General features: G+C 49.5%; 1 protein-coding gene across 1 annotated transcript in view; it reads left to right on the forward strand.

Annotated features, from left to right (window-relative positions):
- TRIM28 (tripartite motif containing 28) overlaps positions 1–21,321 on the forward strand; it is a 678,597-nt gene that overhangs the window by 533,568 nt on the left and 123,708 nt on the right. The window lies entirely within an intron of this gene.

The raw sequence follows: 21,321 nt of genomic DNA on the forward strand, positions 1-21,321 counted from the left end.
GCCATGTATGACCAGGGCGACAAAGCAACCTACTGGGCAGCTCTGAAAAAATACCATGCAATGGTTCAGACGGTCCATCTCTGTGACAGCAATCAAATGAGCTGTTCAAAACTGATAACTCTTTTCATCTCCCACTGCTAAAAGAAACACCCTCTCTCATTCCAAGGAGTTATGTGAGGACATTTCAGTTTCTTTTTCAAGAAAATCAAAACCGTCTATAAACTATTCCCACCGCAGAGTGGTGCCTGCACCACCTTGTTGCTCCCTTCCTCTCTTAGGACTGGGAACAAGCCCGGGTCTGTGAAAGAAACCTCAGATCCTCACTGTGTGTAGAGCATGAGGCCTTTTATTGGGGCATGTGACAATTCAGTTTGTGTCCTGTCATTTAATGTTAGGGTTCAAGGACTAGTACTGGTGCATTCCTCTTGGATAGCCACAGTATTCCTTTTAAGCAATTGGCTCTCAATGTAACAAAGTAAACATTAATGACTTACTACAGTAGGTGGTGGGAGTTAAAAATCTCAGATCCTATTTAACGCTATAAATAAAACACAACGTCTCCAGTCAGTGTAGGCAGTAGGCATTTAAGTTAATAAATATAGAAAATCAGCCTTTTGTTGCTGAGAAACAACCCCAAACATTATTGACATTTCAGCACACTAGGCTCTAGATTTCAGATATTGGCCAAAATGTCCTTGTTATCCTAAGGAGCTTGGTTTAGGTCAGCTGTGGATCATCAGAAGTGCCATGTCTAGTTCTTAGCAGGAGCTAAATTCTTGCAAAGGTGTAAGGGATATAGATTCCAGAACGTTGGACCTTACTCTGATGTTTGGGTATCCCTATGGATTTGAAGTGTGGAATAAAAGGCTTCTCCCATCAAAACAGTGCAGAAGCAGAATAAAAAAGCGGTCCCTTAAAACATCCCAATGTATCATCTCCCAAAGAAATCATTCCCTCAAACAACAAAGACTCTAAAGAGCAAAGGTTTTAGTCTGTTCAGTATTCCTGATAGTGATGGTCTAGTGACCCAGTGTCCCATAAGAGCCAGTCCAAAGTTTTTAATTACTGAAATTCAACTAACAGATAAGCACTGGTATTTTGGGTTTTGGTTAGGATTAAATGGTCCTTTATGCCAGTACTCACTATGTTGGTTTTGGGATGTCTTTTTTTCTTTCAGTTTTTTCAGAGACTGGTTTCTCTGAATGTACGTCTCATTTTTTGTGTGTTGAGCACACCCATTGGAGTTACTCTTCCAACTATGGCCTTTTGATACTTGGTGTTTAAGACCAGATCCAAACCAATTTCCAATAAGCTCTCCGAAACCATAAGTTGAAAAGATTCCAAAATCAGGGTGATCTCCCTCAAACCAGAGCCCTTAAGTCATCAGCGTTGACTTGATCAGACATGAGTCAACGTAAACACCTCTAAGGATCCTTTATTGAAGCATATAGGTATAACTGGTTACATTTAGTAGCTGTAGGAAACTGGCTCTGTATATACTATACCGAAGTAAGGTATAGTGTGCTCAGAGTCCAGTGGATCTCCAGAGGTATAGCAGAGACTAAAGTAGATAATACGTTACTCTCCTTTTGTGGTAGTGTGGGCGATCAGTCAGGCTTATCAGAGGGTAGTGTTAAGCATTTGTTGTACATCCTTAGGCAAGAAATTAAGTCACACACTCCGACTAAATCCAGACTAATTGTTTGTATGAGAAATTATTTTGTTATTTTTATTTCTATAACCAAGAATGACTTAGTAGCAGGTAAGTTATATTTTTCATACAAAGTTACTTTTCAATAGACCGTGAAGGCTTGGTTTGGTAGGAACATTTACATTTCTTTTGCCGGCGAGAAAAAGATTGATGAACTGTTCAAAAACCCTTGTAATTACTATTAGTGTACTTTTACATTACTTTGTGATTACCTTGCTAGTTTGGCATTAAACACTCTCCTAACACACTTCAAGCAACTCAGGACATTGGTAAACATGTTAACTCTGAAGGTACTAAGTTGCTTTTGTTGCAGGACAAGACAGTTTAACACTTAAAAGAATTTACAAAGAAAGCCCCACCATTCATTCCTATGCCAAAAACAAAGTGTTACATTTGCAGGTTAGTAAACGGTTTTGGAGTAGGAGTTTTTGAGGGTAGAATTAAGGTTCCCCAAGGTTCAGTCTGGCACTTAGGGGGCACCACCAGCAGCACTAGGCCGGCCGTGTGTAGAGTGCAGGGTGTCCATGTTAGCCAATGGGGCTAGCGGCCACCTTGGTTGGGGGCTGCTCACTGGTATGCCACTTGGTTCGGGAACGAGCTCCTACGGTTAAGGTAAGAGCAAAGAGGGTCCCAGGTCCACAAACCCATTAGTGGTGTAGGGGCAACCGGGTGCAGGGTACTCAGGAGGTGTCTGGAGCCCAATGCTTTTCAATGGCAAACGTTGGTCACAGAAAAGGACTGCAGGCTGGAGCCAGAAGACTAGGTGAAGGCAAACAACGACTGGAAGATGAAAAGTTGATGGACACCAGAACTCAGGAGCTGCGAGTGCAGGGCTGGCCTTTTGTGTCAGATTCTTCTCACTGGTTCTGGTTGTGGGGACCCTTCAGGATTAGGCTGCAGGTGTTGAGGTGGAGGTCGTCCAATGCTTGCATACAGGTTAGGATCGCTGGGGGAACCTCACTAGGGTCTTGGGCCATTCAGACCGTGGGCGTCGGGTGCAGAGACCTGGCTTGGGTTGCTGTTGGACAAATCTGGTGTCCACGGGACATCAGAGTTCTTTAGGAAGGCAGGGCAGGTCTCCGGGGTTCTTAGAGGCTGCAGGACACGCTGGGTTCAGCACGCAGGGGTTCAGAGCAGGAGTCCGGCTGGTAGCGCTGGGGCCAAAGCAGTCATCGTCCTCTTCAGCAGCATGGCTCTTCTGTCCTTCTGCTTTACACTTCTAATCTGAAGCGGCACGGTTCAGGGGTGCCCCTAAATACAAAATTACTGGAGTGTGCAGGTTGGGACCATTGTTCCTCCTGCCCTGGGCTGTCTACACCCACTAGTATGCCACCCTCCAGTGTGAGGGGGGCATAAACCGCCCCCCATCTACAAGATAGAGGGGACTGAGATGTGGGCTCCACCTCGCCTCACCCACCTGAGCGGTAGGGTTGGCACAGGTGGGCACACATTTCCTAGCTAGGTTTTCTTGCCGGTCTCATGCCCAAAATGGGGGTCACAACCGGTGGGAGCCAGTTGCTGATAGCAGCAAAAGGCTGGGAGTAGCTAACATAAGCGGCAAGCCTTTGAAGCTCCCTCTTTGGGGAGCCTGCCTATCCTGGGGGTGGAGACATGACACGTCTGCTCAGATGTGCTTTGGTTCCAGACCCAGAGAGCGGAGGGCTCTCTACCGAGGGGTCCAGAAGCCTGCCATTATGGTGGCAGATGGCAAGGAGTCAGACGTTTTTCAGGGGTCATCTCCAACATGCCCTCTGTGTGCATTTTTTTAAATTAAATCTAACAGTGTCATCAGTGTGTGTTTAATGTGCTAGGAAGTTTGATACCAAACTTCCCAGACTTCAGTAAAACCATCATGAAGCTGTGGAGTTCGTGTTGACAAACTCCCAGCCCGTAATCTCAATATGGCTTCACTGCACTTACATTGTCTGTGAATGGCACAGACACTTTAGGGGCATATTGCTCTTGCTGCTATGCCCTCACCTGGCTGTGGTGCACCCTGCCTTTTGAGCTGTAAGACCTGCTAGACTCGAGACTTACACATGCCCCAGGCTTTGTTGGTTGGCATGGCACACAGTGCCATGTCAACTCTTTAGTTGATCTGCACCAAAACACCCAGCCTGCATTGGCAGAGTGGGGATGTTAAAGAGAGGGGTCTCTGAGGATAGCATTATACATGCTGCAGCCCTTAGAGGCCTTCTCTGGTTACAAAGCCCTTGGTGCCAGGGGCACCTGTTTTCAAGGGGCCTACAGGTGGCCCAGAGGTGATTGTGGGTACAAGGGTACCGTTTAAGGAAAGAACAAAGGTGCTGGGGCCTGGTCAGCAGGATCCCAGCACACACTCAGTCAAGTTGGCATCACATATCTGGCACAAAGTTAGGGGGTAGCCATGCAAATGGGCACTTTCCTACAGAAGCACAAATCCACATTAGACTAGTAAAAACCAGAATGCCAGAGACCTCCTATACATAGTGCTTCTATTTTTTTTGATCAGATTATTTTCTTAGAAGAAGACTGTGTTTGTACTTAAGTCAAAGATTTGAGGAGACTATGCTTGTTTCTGGTCCAGGGAGGACCGGGCCTGGCAGTTTGGGCTGGTTTGTTCCCATGGGGGAACAGGGTTGAGACTGATTTGCGTATGGCTGGATCTAAACTGGATTGGCGTGGCGTGCAAACAAACAATGGATTTAACCCAGATCTGTGACGGGGGGTGAATGTTTGATTATTTCAGCATTCCGTCCATCATCTGTTATTTTCGTATTTGTTACAGGCAGTTTTGGGAAAGTAATTTGAGTTACAGCCATGTAGTACTTAACAAAGTGTATCCTACACTTTCATCACATAACACATTAACAAATACGGCAATAAGTATGGGTGTGTCTTCTTGGCTTGAACATGGGTGTGCTTCAGCTTATAGTTTAATAGAGTTTATGATGAATGTGATATTTTGGGATATATTACATGAGCAGCTGCTAGTTAATTTGCTGATTTTGTGTTGTGTATTGCTATTGCTCAAGTATACCTGAATGCATAGTCCTATCTTCTATATCAGTTTGCAGGAAGAGGCACCCTCTTACTGACCTTTTTTATCAGACCTGACCTAGATAGCTTGATACCGCTTTCAAAAGGCCAGCACTCGATTGCCTTTGTAGTGTGAAGCGTGTTGGCTGACATAAATGATAATGACATGAATGCTGCATGAGGGAAGCCTATAAAATTAGATTAAGTAGAACAAACTATGTCAACATTGTCTGGATTTAGTATTAAATCTTTTTATTGAACAAAAGGCTCTCAGACAATGCAAAAGACCAGCAGCATACACAACGTAAACAATTGGACCCAGATTCAGGGTAGTAGCATCGAATCGATGTGTCCCAAAGGGTGTATACACCCAGCCAGAGCCCTGAACAGAGCGCAGCAGCATCTGCTCCAGAGTCAAAAGAGAAAGAGCCATATAAGGGAACACCCACTCCCCCCACACCCCGGAACCCCAACTACCCCGTGACCTACCCACCCTCCCCCCCGTTCCAGGTCCATCACTCCATTCCCAGCACTCATCCATTCTCCCGACAACAAATCAGACATCAGGCGACGACAGTCGCAACAGCCGTAAGTAACGGGGGCATGTCACTTCTCTGAATTCCGTGGCCAACAGAGATAAGAATGGTTTCCATAGCTCCGCATACCTGGCCCCTTCACCTGCTTGAACCAAGGAAAGTTTCTCCATCCCCAAAACTGACCAAAAGCGGCCCAGCCATCCCTGGAAAGATGGAACCTGCAATGTGCGCCAAAGGGCCAAAATGTTTTGAATGGCGGAGCCCAGTGCAATTGCGATCAGGCGGCCTCTTCGCGCTCTCAAAGGGAAAGTGATAGCATTGGGGAGCCCCAGAAGAATATATGCCGGGAATCTCGGAAGTTATGTTTCGAAGTGGGTATCAATCTCATCAAGGACCAACTTCCAATACCCCTGTATGTGTGTGCAGTTACACAGAAGGTGAGTCAGTGTGCCTATCTCGCCGCAGCCCCGCCAGCAGGATGCGTCTCTGGCGCGGTCCATCTCGTGTAGCCGTTCCTGCATGTAGTACCAGTAGGATACCACTTTAGTGAAAGTGTCCGTCAGTCCCATGTGGTAGGCAGAATGACGAGCTCAATAATAAATATCTTCCCAATCCTTATTGCTCAGAGCCCTCCCCAGTTCCCTCTCCCAGCGTGCCCTCCCCGCGTTATATACCCGGGAGTATCTCTCTAAGAGCATGCGATAAAGGTCCGAAATGAGCCGCTTGTCCGTCGTCCGCGTAATGAGCCAATATTCGTACCGGCTAAGCTTCCGGTCGGCCTTCTCCCGAACCTGGGAACTAAGCGCCCAATAAAGCATCTGAAGATATCGCAGGCGCTCTGACTCTGGTAGACCCTGCTCCTGACGTAAGCGCTCAAAAGATGACACGCCCTTAGCAGAGTACGTGTGGAATAAGCACCGACAACCTGCCGGACGCCACCGAGCAAATGCCCGTATATCCCTGCTGGGCCCGAAGTCCGGATTTTCCAGCAGAGGCGTCATGGGCGACGGGAAGGTCGTCCATTCGTGCCTGACGCTAGTCTGGTCCCAAACCTCCAGAGGCACTCTAGTGATGTAAGACGCATAAAGGTTGGGGGGGGGGGTGAGAAGTTGGCCTGATGTATGATGTCCACAGTTCTGTGGGCACCCTGTATCAGTCCAAACAATCCCTTATGGTGGTGGTTAACTCAAGAGGACATGTGAAGCCAGCTCTTTTACCATATGCAATCATGTAATATCAAATGAAAGGACACCACACAAGTTATATATTATCAAAATATGTGTATTTATTCTTAGAATAATCCCCTCTACTCTTTATGAGCAATGAAGCACAAGCGTTTAAATAAAAGCACAGTATAACACAGACAAGTTGCACAATTTGAATGAGGCCGGTGGCCACTCAAACCATATATCAATAAAGTGGTATAACAATCACTAATCGATCAGGGGTAAGGCCTAGGGCCATGTGAATCGCTTGGACTACACTGGACTAACAGCAGTTAGGACGGGAGTAGCCCGCGGGATTCGGGTGCAGTGCAGAAAGCACAGGCATGCACCAATGCAAAGTCAATGGTGCGTAAAAGTTATCGAGTTACAGTTTTAAGAGTCTTCTGACTGGACTAGAAGGACAAAACTTTAGACTTAGACACTAGAGTTGTAAACCACTACAGGAGCACCGGCGTTCAAGAGTTACCTCACCCACAGGAAGCGGGTGCACAGGTGCAAAGATGTGTCGGGTTTCGTCACGAAGATCTAGGGTGCCTGGAGATGAAGATGCTGCAGGTGTCCAGAAGAGAAGTGTCCAGTGCGATCCAAGGGTGGATTGAAGTTGCAGAGTACCTGAAAGCAGAGGGGACAGAGTCTGGGTCACTAGCCAGTGACCAGGAAAGAACCAGGAAAGAACCAGGAAGGAACCAGGCAATGTCGGGCGCAATCAGGTCGATGTCGTGTAGCTTCTCTCTGCTGCCACGTGGTCTCTGGGGCACAGAGGATGTCCTGGAGTGAATCACGAGCTGTCCCACGAAGGCTCTCGCTGTTGGCGGTGTCGGATTCAAGATCGGAGTCAACAGGCCTTGGCAAATGCAACCCACGCAGGATTCGAAGATGGCCTAATACTCGGACCAGCAAGGTCTGAGCGGGTGCTCCTTTTCAGGGGAGCGAGGGCCAGTCTGGAGCAACCAGACTAGCTGTGTAAATTCGTAGGTTCGTCGGTTCTGGGGCCACTAGCCATGGGGCAAGCGACCGGACCAACGCGTCGAGCAGAAAAATGCAAAAGGGCCCTACGCAGCCCTCGTCGAGTGTGGAGGGTTGAGCTTCGGTGCACAAGCTGCTCGGGGCTGGAGCTTCTCAGACTCCAATGCACAGCTTCGAGGGAGCCTCGGATGCTGCACGATCAGCGCTTCATAGTTTCTCCAAGATGGCCGCTCCCACGCTTCAGGTCGCCTCCACGGGTCTCAGCTCTGCAGGGACTGTGGATCGGGCTGTTAGAAGGCAGGCACGCTGGGTCTTGTCGATCTCTGTCGCTCGAGTTCGGCAGGAACTGCAACAAAGCAAACGTCGAGGTGCTGGATGGTGCCTGTTTGCACAGGGTGGTCACTCCTTGACCACAAGGGAGATTCTTCAGTCTTCCACGAGGAGTGGGATGTCGAAGGGTCCAGAGTTTCGTTTCATAAGTTTCAGTCAGGATAATCTGATGTGCATCTGCACAGCTCCTACTTTTAAGTCAAATCAAGGGGCTGGATTACCTGCTAGGTCCCTCCTATGGGTGGGACCTGGGAAGGGGTGGTTACACCCCTTTCCCTTTGTCCAGCTTCGTGCCAAGACTGGGGCTGGAGTGCCCCAGAACCGGTTTGACTGGAATCTGCCCAGGGACACCTTGTGCGTCCCAGGTAGTGTCTAGTTTCTTTCAACCCTCCCTGCTACAATCCACTATCTCCTGTCTGGGGTGGTGTGACACCTCCCTGTGACAGGAAACCCTTTTTCCAGGCGTCCTCTGCCGAGTTTCGGTCAGCAGCAGGAGGCCAGACGTGTCTGTGGCAGCAGCGTCCATTTTGTGATGCTGGGGCTCTGGTTAGGATTAATCGCGTTTTCAGTAAGTAACATGCCTTCACCCTCTAGAAGGGTGGGATGCTATCCCCATTACCAGGACTGGCAAGGGGATAGTACTCCAATGTGTATGACACCAAACACGACATGTTTTGATAAAGCCAAACCAGAGTTGCAATAACCGTAAGGATTATAATGCACTTAAGAGTATATGGTATGGCAGTATCACTGGAACAGCATTAAGGAATTGGTCCCAACACTGCAGTCAGGCTCAGCTCATGCTAGAGCACCATATCACATAAAACCAAGCACTCTGCCTCCAGGACTGTAAAGGCCTGCCATAGGAGTGACTGATAGGTATAGATGTGTCCAGATATAGGTTTAGACATAGGTATACTACATCTAAGCAAGGGGTGATTACACCACCTTGCCCCAGCTGTGGGAACAACCAGTTGTGTCGATTTAAGTACCAGCCAGGGGTGGCAAAATATATGCTGCAGCCCCTGGTAGGCCTTGGATGCACCTATGCCCTTGGCACCTAGTGTGCACTGGATAGGGGCTGTCAAGGTGTCCAGTACCAAATTGGTTATGTACCTATAGTACATGTCTGTGAATTTAGAGAGAGAACAGCAGGCTGGGGGTCTGATTAGCAGGCCCACAGCCACATTAAGTCGAAAACCAGTGAAGCAAAAAGCAACAATTGGGGTGACCATAGGATAGCAGACCCTACTCTCCTACAGGGGGGATGTCGGCTGCGCAGGAAGGGGACTTCCTGTAACGGTCGTCCCGCCACCGCCTGATCCTGAAAAAGCCAATGCCGCTCCGATTCCCACCTACTCCACTCTACCAGGGTCCGTAGCTGTGTCGCTTGATAATATAGTAGCAAATCAGGCAGCCCCAAACCCCCTTTCTCAGGAGGGAGCATCGCCAGCCTTAGCTTCATTCGGGGGCGCCTCCTGTTCCAAATAAACTGTGCGAGTTCCGACTGGGTTTGGCGGATCCAGCCCTCTGGGGACGAAGCGGTATGGCTCAGAAGATATACAAGGCCCGTGGCAGGAATGTCATCTTCACTGCCGCCACCTGCCCCAGCCAGGAGAGCGGCAGATGCCGCCAGCGCCCCAACTCAGTGCGAATGGTGTGGCGGAGGTTGGCATAGTTGATACGCACCGTCCCTTGTAAAGTCGCTGCCAGTTGAAACCCCAAATAGGGGACCGCCTCCGTCGCCCAGCGAAAGGGGAAACCCGCTTCTAGAGAGGAGCGGTTTTGATGGTCCAGGGAGAGGTCCAGAGCTAGGGATTTCGTCATGTTGACCTTGAAGCCGGAGGCTTCTGCAAACACGTTTAAAATCTCGACGCTGGCCGGCAATGATTCCCTCGGTGCAGCCAAAGAGAGGAGTACATCATCAGCATACAAACTGATCTTGTGTGTGTATGCACCCATTTTGATCCTCTTGACTCTAGTGTCCTCCCGAAAGGCCTGCACTAGCGGTTCCATGTATAATGCAAAAAGCAAGCGGGAGAGGGGGCATCCCTGCCGAGTCCCACGCTCTATGGAGAAGCGGGACGACGAGCATCCATTAACCCGCGCCGTGGGGAAGGTGTAACAATTCAGTACCCAAGTGCGGAACTTGGGGCTCAGACCCGCTCGCAGTAGCACCTGTTCCAAATACGGCCAATGGACCCGATCGAACGCCTTCTCGGCGTCAATTGCCAGCATTATGAATTCGCCGGGCAGTCTCGTGGCCCGTTCGATCAGGTGAAGCGCCCGTTTGGTATTGTCGGCTGTCTGCCGATCAGGAATAAATCCTGTCTGGTCTGGGTCGACCAACCCCTGCATAAGCGGCGCTAGCCGTGCCGCCAAAATGCTGGTATAGAGCTTAAGGTCTACGTTTAGGAGGGAGATGGGCCTATATGCCCCGCAATTCGTGCGATCCTTCCCCGGCTTGGGGATGACCGAGATCGTTGCGTCCATCAGGTCCCTCGGAATGGTACCGGCGTCTGAGACCGAATTAAAGAGAGCAGTTAGTAGCGGCGCCAATTGGGGGCAAAAAGTTTTATAAAAGATCGCTGTGTACTCGTCCGGGCCCAGTGCCTTCGCCAGTTTGAGCCTCGCTATCGCAGATATCACCTCCTCTGGGCGAATCGCCCTCTCGAGGAGTTCCGCCTGGTCTGCCGACAGGGTTGGCAACGTGACAGATTGCAAGAAAGCTGCACTGTCTGCCGGATCCAGGCAGGCTCCAGCATATAAAGAGGAGTAAAAATCGCTAAAGGCATCCGTGATCTCCCTGTCTCCAGTCACCCTTCGTCCCTCCTGATCTCCTGCACCATGCATCGTTGTTGCCGCTCCCGTAGCGCACACCCCAGCAGGCGCCCGCAGCGGTCCCCGCCTGTGTAATACATATGACGCACCCTCAGGGCTGCATATTCGGCTCGATCCTGATCGAGAGCCGCCAATTGCTGGTGCGCTAGGCGCAGCTGTCGCCAAATTCTCAGCGCGCTGATGCATCGCTTCGAGTTCGCGTGTGCATGCTGTCAACTCGTTTACGCGCCCGTTCCACATTCTCCGCCGCAGACAGCGCTATGAACTCGTCCCGTAGAACTGCCTTGAGCGCCGCCCAACGCGTGGCCAATGAGGTATCAGTGGGCTGGTTGTGCGCTAGGTACTCTGTTATGGCCCCCCTGATTTTGTCTACTACCTCCCTCCTGTGGAGTAGTGTGTCCCGCAATCGCCAGCAGCGCGGGGAAGAGGTGGGAATGCAAACGTAGCCATGACCGGCACGTGATCAGAGAGTGCCATTGCCCCTATGTCTATCTGGGACGCCAGCGCTGTGAGTAAGGTGGATGTCGATAAATAATCCAGTCGTGCGTATGTTTTGTGAGCATTAGAATAGTACGTGTAATCCCTGTCCCCTGGGTGCCAGGTCCGCCATAAGTCAGTCAGCCCCACCTCCCTCATCCTGCACAACCCTCCTTCAAATAAAGTGCCCGACTGCGTGGAGGCCTGTCCTGACCTATCCAGCAAGGTATCAAAAACCACATTAAGGTCGCCCCCAACAACGATGTGCCTATCAAAGAACGCGGCCACCTCGTTGAGTACCCTGTGGAAAAACTTCTCTTGCCCCTCGTTAGGCGCGTAGACAGAGCAGGCAGTGAAAGTAGCCAATGAAAACCTATAGGAGAGCAATCTCCCCTTGATTTCAGCGTTCTTCTGGAGGACCTTGCCCCTAAACCTATGGGACACTAAAATGGCGACACCCGCAGTTTTTGTGGTGGCTGAGGAGAAAAACTGCGTCGGGAAATGGTGAGATTTTAACCGGTGGCAATCTTTGGAAAGTAGATGTGTCTCTTGGAGGAGGCATAGGTTTGCACTAGAGTTTTCCAGAAGCGACAAGATTGCTCTCCGCTTCACAGGGTTGTTAAGCCCTCGGACATTCAAGGTAAGGAGTCGCAAATCAGTCGGCGGCATCAGTAAGCTGCCACACCCCGAGCCCTGCAACCTTAGCCAGCGCTCCTTTCAAGAACCGACCCCCTCCCCCCCCCAGTGTTCTCCCATGCCCCAACTCCCTCTCCCAGGGATCTCACTTCCGCACTCATCTCCATCCACACTCTGACCTGGAACCCCCACCCAGCAGTACCCCCCCGGAGAAACCGAAACAACCCCTGCCCCCCCCCCCCTCCCAGTGCCCAACCTAACCCCAACCGCAAACTCCCCATCAGTCAAGATAGTCCTGGACCAGTCAAGTCCTGTGGCAGGCCCATGGAATGAAGCAGTAAAGGGAAACGTGGCACTGGCAACCCCGCGGCCCCCCCACCCTGCCCCAATCAGACCCGCTTGATGACTAAGCTAAACTGAAAAAATCCCCCCCCCCCGCCCACCCCCAAGCATGAGGAAGAGACTTAGTCTTGTGATGCCGTGTCTCTGGACACTTCTTTAATGGCAGCCGCCTGCTCCTGCGCCACCGTCGTCGGATCTGACCTGCGGGACGCCCTGGATGACCGCCTGCGCGCACTCGCTGCCAGCCCTCCCCTGTGGAGCGGGAGGGCCTTCGCTGTGAGGGCCCGCTTGCATCTTCGCTGCTTACCGAGTCCTCCGCCATATCTATCCCCAACAGGGCTCACATGTCCTTCAAAAACCTAAGCTGTTGCAGTGCACCATTCCACTTGAAAACTAGGCGAAAGGGGTGACCCCATGAGTAAGGGATCCCCTTCTCAGTCAGGAACGCAGTGGCGATTTTGAAGGCTCTTCTCTTTTGCAGGGTAATAGCGGATAGATCCTGATAGAGAGCCACTTGCTGTCCCTGATAACTTAGAGGCTGTTTTCGACGAGCTGCTTGCATTATCCGCTCCTTTAATGGAAAGTCAGGCAAAAATGCTAATATATCCGGGGGAAGAGCGGGCGTTTTGCGTGTTAAGCCCACTCATGAGCTCTATCAATGCGGATCAAGAAGTACTCACTTTCCCCCAGAATGTCTCTGAAGAGGCCCTGTAGGAACAAAGTGATATCAGCCCCTACCGCCTTGGATGGCACCCCACGGACGCGTATGTTGTTCTTCCGGGAACAATTTTCGAGGTCTTCCGCATGCGCCTGTAACTCCAGTTGCTGCTCCTGCAGGCGTAGCACTTCCTGCTGGAGCTGCTCAACTTCCTCGCTCCGCGTTTGATCAGCATCTTCGCTCCCTTAGCGACCCCTTCGCCAACATGTCCGGTATGGTGCGGCCGCCCTTGCCCGACTCACCCGACATCACGGGGCACACCACTGACCTGCTCCGCGAAAGATCTCAGCTACTGCGTTAGCTTCCAGCCACTCTGAGCCCACCACCGTCACCTGGGCCCGCCGCTTCCAACAGGGGCACCCACCCGGCGCTGCTGCAGACCGAGAGTGCCGTCTGCGTGGTCAGCAGTGACCGCTGTGTTCCGGGTCCCAGTCACTGCCCGGTCCTCAGTGGGGATAGGCGCTTGCGCCCCTCCAGACGTTTCACTCGGTTGTGGGGTCCCTCCCCGATCCTGCTCTTCACCAGCCGGCCAAATCCTCAGAGAGGGGCCCCCTCTCGACCAGACCCTTATCTCGGGCCTCGCACTATGGGCGGACCACAGAGTCCCGGTGGGCACTTTTACTCCGCAATGGTCGCTGCAGTGATCCCCTATGCACTGCCAAGTGGTCCTGCCAACCCGATGGTGCCCCCTCGCTGCTCCGTGGCGGGCCCCTAGACAGCGGGGGCCAGCAGGGTAATTCCCCAAGCCTCCGAGCCCCGGCCCCAGTAGGCGCTGGTCTCCACTTCACCCCCGCTGCTTTCAAACAATCGTCCAGGCCTAGGCCCCGAATCCTGGACCTCAATTTCTGCCCACGGCGCCTGCCTGCAGGTCGGCCTTGCCTCCTCCTGCTGCCTCAGCCGTATATCTTCCCGTCCTCCACCGGCTATCTCTCCTTGGGGGGTCCCCTGGCACCTCCTCTGCAGCCCCCGGGGCGCTGGTATCCCTTGGGTCGACCTTCTCTCCAGGGGTAGGCCCCGAATCCCGGGCCTCGATTTTCGCACCCCCAGGGTCTATGCACGTCCCTTCCGGGGGCGCCACCCCCACCTCTCACCTCCGCTGTTGTCTCCGTCCCGGAGCTGCTGCCCGCCTCCGCCGCTCTCGATGACAGCCTCCCGTGCTCTGCTAGAACCCAGGCCAGTCAGTGCCAGCCCCGAGTCCACCGCGCTCAGGGGGGCGCTCAGCTCACGGACCGCGGCCGCTCCGACAGGAAAAGAGCCGCAGCCTCAGCCTCACCGGCAAAATCAGTACTGCAACTCGCCCGCCAGGATCGTCACAGGGCGATACTTGGGGGGGGGGGGGGGGGGAATTGTAAGCTATTTTGCGGGCATAAACCGGGGCCGGAACCGGGAGCCTCACAGACGCACGTCTGCCGCGGTCGCCATCTTGGCCACACCCCAACATTGTCTGGATTTAAAGACACATCTTTTATAGGATAGATTTTGTAAGTGTTGAACAAACTTCTGATGTTTCACACTCTACTATTATACCCTTAAGGGATTGTGCCCCACCCCGTGTCACGAGGTTGTTCCTTATGCTATCAAATCAATGTGTTTGATGGCATAAGTGGCTTTAGATACACATGCTCTGCATACTCCTGCCATCTCTAGTTAGTTTCGGAGCTGTGCAACTTGTTTATCTTCGAAAAATTATTTCGAGTCACAAGGTAGAGTGACTTCTCCTCTTGGTGATATTGCACATGGCATTAACTTCTTTGTTAAATTGTTTTCTCTCTGCCATCGGATTCAGACATGTGTGCCTCTCCTCCATGTTCAACTCAGTTTGGTACAAGTCTTCAGTCCTATCCTGTCTTTGACTGGATAGTTATCGATATCACGCTTTTCCATTACTGCGCCACTTGGAAAGTTCATCCGGTTCAGACACTGCCCAATCACCCCTCGGGACGCTGGCTGTCTCGGGGATACCATTCCACTTGCACCGTTGGTGTTGAAGATGTGTTCTTCATGCCAAATATCTGCACACTGACCAACATCTGGTGCGCAAACTTTACCTTTCGCCCGATCACCGTGAGGCAGCCTGCAATGCTCGCAAGTCTTTCCGGTCGAACAAGACTCTCAGGGATTGAAAGGTGGGTCTGCTGGAAATGTTGCGGGGATTCTGCATAAATACAGAACTATGCACAGGAAAACAGGACCTGAGTGAATAGTGGTGTACCTACCTACCACATTAGTACCCAAAGTCCCAAACTGACTAGCTATAGTGTCTCATTCGTTCTCAGTGTACAGCAAAGCCATCAATGATTAGACAACCCAGAACACGTCACTCTATCTAATCGCAGGAGCCAGACACTTTTGCTCACTCACTCGTGCTTGTCCACAATGCGAGTAATCTTAGACGTGGTATAGTTTAAAATGTTTGTTTTAACTAATGCCCTCTGTGGTACAGTAAACGAGCCAATACTAGCAGCAAAATGCATAAACACAATATAGTCCGCATTGTTACAATACCATAGAATATGAACGGGATATAATGTTATAAATAAACTGTGGAAAAGGACTGAACGACCTAACCACCCTCCCCGTGGTAAGAGTTTATTATAAACAAAGACCTCTGTGCTTTGTCAGCAGAACCCCATACCTCAAGGAATAGATGCTCTGTTCACATCTCAGGACAAGCACAGCTCCTCTCTTTGGAAAGGTGTCTCTCCAAGTGCCTCAATACTTGTTGCGCTTGCCATATTAAAGCACACGATTTCCAATAGTGCAGCTGTGTGTAGCATGTTATGTCTAGGTGCGAGGGAGTGACCAGAACAGAATAACAAGGGGCATTGTAGTTTAACCTTGTTGTTTAACCTTATACCGAGTGTGCAGACTAAAGAGCACAGCAGAGAACGTGCAAGGTAGACCGTTTTCATGGGAAAGGGGCACAAACAGGGTCTTGTGAAATATATGCATGCAGTGTTGTGCCCAAAAGCAGCCTCATGGCAGCGAAGCTCATGCTAACTTAGCAAATGTCGACAATGGACATATAAGCCATACTACAATGACTTATCACACTGAAGACGACACTCCTGAAATTTTCGGGGAGGAGCATGCTGCAGAGGAGGAAGAGAAATCTTTCTCTGTTTAGGAAATTTCCAGCTGCAACGTGGAGAGGGAATTGGAGTACACCCTGCCACTCGGGCAGCGCGTGATTACTGTCGACCCTGCTTCACCACCCAAAAAGACTTCAAACGCTCGCCTTTTCCATTATTAGAGGTCTCTGGACCTCCACCTGCCCATTGACGGATCCAGAAAAAAAATTCCAAATCCCCACCTTCGGGCCCAGCACTGAAAAGTTCCACCAAGATTAAATCCTCTGTTTATAACTCCCTGAGTCGAGCACATTCCTCGATCGCAACCCTGCCTTCGGACCACATTGGCAACTGACCACAGCTCCCTCTGTGGCAATTACAAAAACATTCCTTATCTTCCAAAGCTTTGGCTCCGAAAACATCTGACTCTAAAACCATCTGACTCGGAAACCTCGATATTGCCTTCAGTTTTAATGTCTCCAGGCGAGCCAATCCTTGAAAAAATGGACATTAAACAAAGAAAGATCCATATTCACAAAGGCACTGCCGAATAATTTCCTCTCCTCCACCTAAGAGGCAATTGGCTTTTGAGAATGTAATGGATGTGCCCGTACCTCTCAAAGAGGACCAAGTACAAGGTTACCAGCCCTACTCATCCTGCACCACCACCACCATCGCCACCTCCACCATCGCCTCCATCTCCAGATCATGACACACTTGATGCTAGGCCTCTAGGGTCAATGAGGTCACACACAGAGTTTAGGAGAACCATTATTGCATCCTGATCCATGGGACACATGATACAGGTCCCATCACTCCCAATGATTCAGATCTTAATCCAACCAGCACCTCCCCTCCTGAAGATGCTAGTGCTTACAAGAAAGTTATTGCTAGGGCAGCTACTTATCATGGAGTTGAGTTACACAAGGAGTCTAAAGAGTAAGACTTCCTTTTTGATACTCTTTCATCTTCCCCCAGAGATGCGCAGTTTCTGTCCCTGTTTACCGGCATCTTGTGGCACTGTGATAAATTTAAAGAACTAGTCTTATTACCCCACGGGTTGATAACCAGTAGAAGGCGAATCCATCAGACCCTCATTTTATATGTAGTCCGGTACCACCAGACTCTATTGTTGCAACTACAGCTCGTCAGAGAGCCAACAGTCCGGCAACTGGGGATACACCACCTCCTGAAAAGCAGAACAAAGTATTGATGCTGCAGGAAAGAGTAGCCGACCAGGCATCTAATCACTGGCGCATTGCCAACTCCCAGGCTCTTTTCGCACATTATGACAGAGCCCATTTGGATGAAGTGGAAGAGCAACTACAGTATCTCCTTGAACAACATCATAAAAGAGGGCAACAAATTGTGTCAGACGGTCAGGCCATTACTTATATATATATTTTTTTTTTGGCAGTTTTATATAGCGCGAACTAGACCCGAACCGAATCGGGTATCGGAGCGCTTTACATAGCACCAGTTACGTTACATGAGGACACACATTCATTTTTAGGCACGGGGAGATTAAGTGATTTGCCCAGAATCACAGGAGGTTTTGGCGTTGTTACCAAGACTCGAACCCAGTTCCTCCAGGTCCGAGGTCGAGCGCCCTAGCCGTTAAGCCAACTCCTCTCCCTACCAATTCAAATAGATGTACATTAGATGCAGTGGAAACAGCAGCAAGGGGTATCAATAGACATGCTTGCCTCAGATGTTCGGTTTTTAGAAGTCCAGCATGCAGTTTTCAACATGCCATTTAACAAGGAACATCTGTTTGGGCCACAGGTGGAAACCACATTTGACAAAATAAAGACACAAACTCTGCTAAAGCTATGGAAGACTTATTAACACCTACGCTTAGTCTATTTTCGCTGCTCCGGCTATAGGGCCAGATACAAATGCACCACTACAGATGCCTCCACTTTTCAGCAAAAGTTGGACCAATACACCTATGGCAAGGGATTTTTCAGGGGCTCCTTCAGAGGCGGTAAAAATAAGGGAAGAGGCAGAGGTGCCTCAGCACATGGAGCAACCTCCACTACAAAGCAGTGACTACCCATTCTTCCCTCAACCGCACAATACATGTCTGTGGAAGACTATAATTTTTTCACCCGTCTGGGAGTCAATCAAAACAAGACCAATGGCTACTAGCCATTATCCAACATGGCTACTGTCTAGAACTTATTACCACACCACCCAACACCCAACCTCACACTCACAAGATCACCTAACACTTATCAAAGAAGAGTCAAAGCCCTTCTTCTCAAAGGGACTATAGCACCAGTCCCCCTTTACCAGCAAGGCACGGGAGTATATTGCCTATATTTTATAATTTAAAAAAAGAATGATTCCCTTGGACCTCAGACCTCTCAACTACTACATCCTCTCAGAACACTTTCAAATGGTCACTCCACAGGACACCATTCCACTTCTACAACAGGGCAAATTTATGACTACTTCACACCTAAAGGACCCTTACTTCGATATACCCATGCATCCTGCTCTCCGCATATACCTCAGGTTTGTCATAGAAGGAAAGCACTACCAATTCAAAGTTCTTCCGTTTTGGGTCACTACCACACCTTGAGCATTCACAAAGTGCTTGGCAGTGGTTCCAGCACATCTACAGCGCCAAAACATTCATGTTTTCCCATACCTAGATGATTGGCTCATCAAGGCAAGCACCCATCAGCAATGTCAACACCATATTCAATTGACAGTAGAAATGCGCATTCATTTAGGGTTTACCATCAATGTCCCCAAGCTTCACCTTTAACCTCTTCAAATTCAACCATACTTAGGAACTATTCTCAACACAGTTGGGACTAGCTTAGACCAATCCCGCTTGAATACATAATTTATGGACACTTGTGCCTCAATTTCAGTCAAATAAATCACTTTAAGTTCCGACTGTGATGCACCCACTGGGAATGATGGCATCTTGTATTGTATAGTTCCCCATGCAAGTCTACACATGCGTCCACTACAGCAATGTCTGTCTCGCCATTTGTCTCAATCACAGGGTCACCTCGAGGATCTGGTGTCGATAGACCGCCACACTCACCGTCAACGCTCAGCAGGTCACACCAACCGATCACGAATGGCAACTTAGCCCACATGTCCTCCTTCCCTACTTTCAAAAGTGGGGGTTTCCTTAGGTAGTCTTATTTGATACAGCCGAAACCGCTAAATGCTCAGACTTCACCTCTGTTGTTCCCACTCCCACTATCCAAGGGCATCTCCCAATGGATGAGTTGTTCAGTGATGTTTGCCTACGCTTTTCCACCTCTTCCTCTGATTCCATTTCTCATTCGGAAACTTAGGCAAACATCACTTACCATGATCCTTGGGCAAGTCAGCCGTGGTTCACAACGCTACTAGATCTCTCATTAGTCGCACACAAGCAGCTTCCCCAACAGGCCGGAGCTTCTCACTCAAGATCAGGGACAAATCAGACATCCAGACCCCAAGATTATCAACCTAGCTATTCGGCTCCTGAGGTTTGGTCATTTAAACTTACCAACGGAATGTGTAAACATTCATAAACCAGCACGCATACCTACAACTAGAGTATGTTGCACTGCAAAATGGAAACATTTTGTTTGCTACTGCCAACGTAAACAAATACATCCCGCCAAAGCACAGGACATGATTGGGTATTTCCTACATTTGCAAAAGTCCAATTCATCATATTCTTCCTTTAGGTTGCATCTTGCTGCCTTAGCAGCATATCTCCAAAATAGGCAGCAGCTTCAAAATTCCAGTCATTAAAGCATTCATGGAAGGACTCAAGCAAGTTATTCCACCTTGTGTACCTCCAGCATTTTCTTGGAATCTAAAAATTGTACTTACTAGGGTCATGGGTCCTCCCTCTGAGCCTTTGCATTCATGTTACATTCTATTTCTGCCATGGAAGGTTACATTTATGGATGCTATTACCTCACTTAGGTGTGTTAGGTTCTTCTAAGGTTAATACCTGGAGCTCACTTTCTTTCAAATACATAAAGACAACCTGGTTCTTGTACTAATCCTCAATTGCTACCAAAAGTAGTCTCTCAATTTCACCTCAATCAATCCATTGAGCTTCCTGTTATTTTCCCGAACCCTTGGCCCGCCTCAGACTTGCTAGATCGTCCTACAAAAAACACATCTTTAGACAAAAAACTTCCTTCTTCAGGTCACAACTAGATCGAGCTCAGAATAGGCCAAGAGAAATATTCAACATTGTGTGCAATCAAACTGCTTCTGCTCCCCCTGTCCCACTGGCCTCGACGACTAGATGTGAAGAAATAGCTCTTTTTTTCAAACAAAATTAAATTAATTGAGCAATCCTTCCTCTCTACTGTGATCCCTTCCACCAATCCGAACATCTCTTAATATCCGACCCTCCACCATAACTCCCCCTACACCCACTACTGCCCATCAACACTCTGATCTCCCTCACCCCCCCTTGCCCTCCATTTTCCTGGACTCCAATCATCCTAACTCTTACTAAAAATAATGCCACTTGGCTTAACTTCCAGCCAGTCTTTAACATCATTTCCGAACTCAAGCCTTCCTCCCACACCAAAGACACTCTCCCCTCCAAACTTGTCCAAAACCTCAAACACATCATCACCCCTTCCTGGACCTCTATTATTAACTGCTCCCTTGCCACCGGCTGTGTCCCCACTTCATTGCAACTAGGCCAAATCACCCCCATTATCATAAATCCTTTGGCAGACCCAAACGACCTCAACAACCTTCGTCCCATCTCCAACCTTCCCCTTTTTTCTAAAGCTCTGGAAAAATGTGTCCTTCTCCAACTAGATAGACGCATTGAACACTTTAATTTACTAGACCCCTTCAATCTGGCTTTAGGAAAGGATGCAGCACTGAAACCGCCATGCTAAACATTGTTGACGACATCCACCACTCACTTGACGATGGTGAATCTAGCCTGCTGATCCTCCTTGATCTCTCTGCAGCGTTTGATACTGTTAACCACTCTGCTCTACTAAATGTTCTCAGAGATCGATTCGGCCTGAATGGTACGACACACAAATGGTTCGTCTCATACCTACACCGTTCTCACCAAATCAAAATCCAAAATTGCCTATCTAACCCTACCTCCATCTCCTTAGGAGTTCCGCAAGGATCCATCCTCTCTACCACTCTCTTTAACCTTTTCATGGAACCCCTCACACTCCTTCTTAAACAAGCCGGGATCAACTACCATCTCTATGCCGACGACACCCAACTCTATTATAAGATTAAAACTCATGCTGACATCCTTCCCCTCAACAACACTCATCAAGATTCAAGCCTGGTTCCACATTAACCACCTCAAACTCAACCCTAAAAAAACTGAAATTATTCTTTTTCCCCTAAAAATAACCAGCTCCCAATTCAGAATTGGATCTCTGACCTTAATGCCCTCAACTGCTCCTTATCTTTGTCCTCCTCAGTC

The sequence above is a fragment of the Lissotriton helveticus genome, chromosome 7 (genome assembly GCF_964261635.1).
Source record: "Lissotriton helveticus chromosome 7, aLisHel1.1, whole genome shotgun sequence".
In the NCBI taxonomy this organism is placed as follows: domain Eukaryota; kingdom Metazoa; phylum Chordata; class Amphibia; order Caudata; family Salamandridae; genus Lissotriton; species Lissotriton helveticus.